The sequence below is a fragment of the Myotis daubentonii genome, chromosome 8 (genome assembly GCF_963259705.1).
Source record: "Myotis daubentonii chromosome 8, mMyoDau2.1, whole genome shotgun sequence".
NCBI lineage: Eukaryota > Metazoa > Chordata > Mammalia > Chiroptera > Vespertilionidae > Myotis > Myotis daubentonii.
In genome coordinates this window covers 15976520-15981749 of record NC_081847.1, presented here as the reverse complement: position 1 = coordinate 15981749, position 5230 = coordinate 15976520, and the positions used below count along the sequence as shown (strand labels likewise).

General features: G+C 39.1%; 1 pseudogene; it reads right to left on the bottom strand.

Annotated features, from left to right (window-relative positions):
* Nucleotides 1–4125: 4125 nt before the first annotated feature.
* LOC132240240 (NADH dehydrogenase [ubiquinone] 1 alpha subcomplex subunit 2-like) lies at nucleotides 4126–4421 on the bottom strand (annotated as a pseudogene).
* Nucleotides 4422–5230: the final 809 nt, after the last annotated feature.

Below are 5230 nucleotides of genomic sequence, written 5' to 3'. Positions count from 1 at the left end.
CTGGTAGCATATATGGAACCTGACCTCTTATGATTTGAGATGCATTTGCTGATCCTTAATGTTCTATGCAAGAATTTATTTTTTAATTTTTTATCGAGGTTTGACATTTAGCTAAGAAGTAGGCAAACAACCTGATGTTTATACAGAAGAGGGAGGAAAATCCTTGTTTTTATCTGGAAACAGAGCAGCTTTTCCTCCCTCAGCCCTGCAAGTTCAGATCTATTCAGCAGATCTGTCTTTTTGTAAGCACAGGGCCCATTTCAAGGGCATTTGAAGTGCAAGGAGGGAGAGGATAGACTTTTCTGGATGTCATAATGGTTGACTTTTAGTTTCTTCCTTGAGAAACTAATATATGTATATTTAACATTGACATAACAAATATGACCCTAGCAAAGCCTTCTCAATTTATATAGACAATTCACACTCTTTGAGGCAGTTCTAAATCTCTTTTTTTTTTCCTGGCAGATAATTATATAATGCCGGGGCGAGGAAAAACGTTCTATATGAAAAACACAAATCACAAAGGAAAAATCAGAGCTTTGACTACGTACAAATGACAATGTCAGCGTATTTCAAGTATTATAAATTGAATTGGAAGGCAAAGGGTACATTGGGAAAATGCCTACCAGTGGGGGAAAGACGGTCACCGCATCAGAAAGTGGACAACTGAAGACAGCAGGACTGATAGAATAGTCACAAAGGGTAAGAGCAAATGTGCAGTGAGCAAGTGAAAGCAAACTAGCAGTTATTAAAGGCAGGCAAAATAAAAGCAGTTACTATTTTTTCTTGTTCACCGAATACATAAAAATGTGTTTAAGAGGTAGAAGGGTCTGGGCAGGGGGCCAGAGGGAGGAGAGATTGGTGCTGCTCTTGCTGGTGTCCAGTCTGACTCCGGGCGCAGGGCGGGGTCCTCTGAAGACCCTCCAGGGCCGTCTCAATCTCCAGTGAGAGCACCTGGACTAGACATGAGCCACGCTGGGAAACGGTGGCCGGTGGCTCTCTTCAGCTACGGTCCTGCTAAAGGCCACATGGACTCCGCGCTGGCAGCACTCCCAACAGCTACTTGGTGGGTGCTCTCCATCTGAGTCTGCTTCCTGAGGACCCCACCCTGTGCCAGAATCAGACTGGACACCAGAAACAGCAGCACCAATCCTTCTGCCGACTACCAGGGCCCCTGCACAGACCCTTCCACCTCTCAAAAGAATCTTTGTATATTCAGTGAACCAGAATATACAAAGTTCTAGCGCATTCCACATCATCAGATGCAGAGAACAGGGGGCCTACCAGGTCCAGGACATCTGAGGGCAGAAGGGACTCTCTGGTGCCTTCCTGAGCATATCAAGGGCAAGTCTGGGGTTCAGTGGTAGCAGCTGATTGCACACTTTGGGCCAGGCCCAAGGAACACAGAACTGGTGAGCAGGCACTTGTAACCGTGCCTTGGGGAGAAGATGCGTCACTCCCAATCCTTAGCCCTGGGACCAAAGACCATGGTCCCGGCTCCCAGTTGTGGATTTCCCTATTGGATTTCTTGCAGCTTCATTGGGTTTACCCACCGCTATGCATTTACAAGATGCTTACATTTTAAATAAAATTATTTACATGTGCAAAGCAAAGTTCTGAAAGTAGATACAGCAAAGAATTGAAAATGCTGTCTAAACGTGGTAGCCAAGAATTTTTTTAAAAAAATCTTTGTTTATTTGTATTTCGAACATTTTATAATAAAAATCATGCTCATTTAAGAAGACAAAGTATACTTTTTATTTGTACTGAAAGTGGTGTAAGAAGAATAAGAAGAAATGCCAAAATAGAATAACAAGTATAAGAAAGTGAAAAAAAGTAGGACTATGACATTAGGAAGAAAGGTTTAGAATAAAAATAAATTCAAAACTCAAGAAGTATAAGTATATTAGAAGAGAACAGTAAAAGAGCAAAGAAGGGAGGATATAAAAAAGTGAGATAAGGGAAAAGAAGGTATATGGAGAGGTATGAAGAGAAGAATGTAGAAAATAACTTTATTAATATAATTTTTTTTTCTGTGAAATGAATTTATCTTAGAAGGCTAAAGTTTATTGAGAAGACATTCAAAATGAGAAAAAGTCAATCTAAAAATTTCACATATCAATAGTAATAACATTTTAATCAACACTGGGATTTGAGTTTTAAAAGGAAATTGTTGATTTTGAAAAGAAAAATATTTAAAATTTTTGTGAGAAAAATTAAGGCCAAATGTTCAAATATTCCACTATTCAAACATTTTTGCCATCAGCAGGGACCTAGGACAATAGCTCTTTATTAGTACAGGAGCAGAAAAACAATGGAATGGAAAATATAATTTAAACTAGAAAATAAATTGACCAGTTTAATTTTATTAAGAAGACAGAGGGAAGAAAACATTACCAGCAGGAATGAAATTTAGCTGTGTTGAAAAATTTCCCAGCAATCTAAGCTACCGCTTTTCAAATGTTTTCAGTTGGAGAACTGTTCAGTTTTTTAAGGAAACTCCATACTGTCTTCCATAGTGGCTGCACCAGTCTGCATTCCCACCAGCAGTGCACAAGTGTTCCTTTTTCTCCACATCCTCTCCAGCACTTGTCGTTTGTTGATTTGTTGATGATAGCCAGTCTGACAGGTGTGAGATGGTACCTCATTGTTGTTTTGATTTGCATCTCTCGGATGATTAGTGACTTTGAGCATGTTTTCATATGTCTCTTTATAAGCCAAGGAATTGATGACCACCCTCAGGAACTAGGAAGAGGCAAGGATGGGTTCTACCCAGACTCTCAGAGGGAACCTGCTGACTTCTAGAATCCAGACTTATAAGAGAATAAATTTCTATTGTTTTAAGCCACTAAGTTTGTGGTTATTTGTTATGGCAGCCACAGGAAACTAATACGGTACTCAAGATTTTAATCCTAGATATTTCATTTTTCAAATTTATTTTTATTGATTTTAGACAAAGGGTAAGGGAGAAGTATAGAGAAATAGAAACATCAATGAGAGAGAAACATCCTTCAGCTGCCTCCTGCGTGCCCCCTGCTGCGGGTAGAGCCCAAAATATGGGCATATGCCTTGGCCGGGAATAGAACCTCTTGGTTCATAGGTCAATGCTCAACCACTGAGCCACCCCGGCCAGGTGATATTTCCTATTTTTTGTTTTGTTAATCCTCACCTGAGGATATTCTTCCATTGATTTTTAGAGAGAATGGAAGGGAGGGTGAGAGACAAAGAGCAAGAAACATTGGTTGCCTCCAGCAGGGGGCCAGGGATCGAGCTTGCAACTGAAGTACATGTCCTTGAGTGGAACTGAACCTGAGACCCTTCAGTCCACAGGCAGACTCTCTGTCCACTGAGCCAAACCATCCAGGGCGATATTTCCTATTTTTAATGATTTTGGAACGAAGGGAAAACATTTATTCTCAACACTTAAGTAAAGGTGAGCTGCTCAAAGACAAGCACTATGCTTTATTTATCTTTCCATTCATGCAGCTTGTCACACTGTGCCTGATACTATTAGGCACTCAGTAATTTCTGGTTTATTTACTAATAATGAGTGAACCCACTGGAAGATGCCTGAGTCAAGGAATTAAATAAGCATCATAAATCAGATCTACACAATGCAAAAATAATTATTTCGGAAGGGTAAATTTCTATCAGTTGTCTAAATTTTGGGGCTGTGTGACAGTATCAATGTTTTCAGAGATACAAAAGGGAAAACTGTCAAAGGAAGCTTATCTTAATATTATGACTTTAGTTTTATATAAGTTAAATCTATGTGGCACCAGAAACTTTCTAGGAAATGTTCATCCAATGTAAATTTTACTTTAAACCAGAATTTGAGCCAGGAATATGGTAATAGTTGAGGAATCCAAGACGAAGGTCTCTGGGGAAATCACCTCTCCCCACCATATTAAGGGGCCACCTTGTGGGTTAATTTAATTTCAAGCTGGTACAGGTTCAGGCACATTTTCTTTTGTTTTAACTTATTTCTTAATTCAACCTTATTTAATCAATCAATCAATTAATTATTTTACAGCAAAAGCTTTATAAAAAACATTTTTCCACATTGTACTCAGTCCAACAGAGCCCAGGCTGTGGGATTGCTGCTCTCCATCCACAGTAAAGGCTTTAGGCTTTGCCACTTAGCATATTACTCAGGGCTCTGGCTACCTCATCAGCACTGAAGTTGCTCAGAGACGTTGTTTTCTTGGCTAAATGCATAGTGGGCCCAGAGCTTGGGCTGCCATCTGAGCACTCTCAGATTTGGATGGGCAGGCCAAGATGAATCTTCTTTAGCTCCCTATAGCCTTTCTGGATGAAGTCCCCGATATCCTGGCTGTCAGGCAAGCAATGGCACAGTGGACACACATCTTTTGTAGGCCGGGTTTGGCCCTGATCTCATGATTTGCTGTGGCTGCTGCCATCTCCATTAGTGCCCAACCCACCCTTTGCTCCATTTCTATTCATGAAAATACATGAATGAGCAGATGGAACACTCTTGGTTTTCTCATGCATTTTGATGGGTGCTAGGGGGTTTCACATATTATATCTCTATGCATTTTTTCCCAATTACGGGGTTTTTACTGTTTTGCTATTTTTCTTCTGTAAACTTTTTAAAATTCTAGACTTACAAAAATGTTGTAAAAATGATACAAGAAATTTCTATAAACTCTTCATTGCGATTCCTCAGATTTATATCCAAATACTTCAGTGTGTATTTCCTAAACTTAAGGACATTTTCTTCTGTAACCATAGTACATTTTGTAAAGCCAGGATATCAACGTGATACTATTATCTAACTGATGGACCTTATTCAATTTTTGCCAGTTATTCCTTTTATCTGTCCGGGAGCCAATTTAGCATCTTACATTGCATTTCCTTGTATGTCTGTTTAGCCTCTTTATGCTCCTTCTCAGTTCCTTGGTCCTTGCCTTTCATAGATGCTAAAATCCTTAACAAAATATTAGCAAATCAGATCCAGCTAAATGTTAAAAAGGTCATACAACATGACCACGTAGGATTTATTCAAGGAATGCAAAGCTGATATAATATTCAGAAATCAATAAATGTGATACATCACATAAATTAATTGAAAGACAAAAATCACATGATCATATCAATAGAGGCAGACAAAGCATTCAACAAAATCCAATACCAATTTTTGATAAAAACTCTCAGCAAAGTGGATATAGAGGTTTCAAACCTCAACATAATAAAGGCCAAATATGACAAA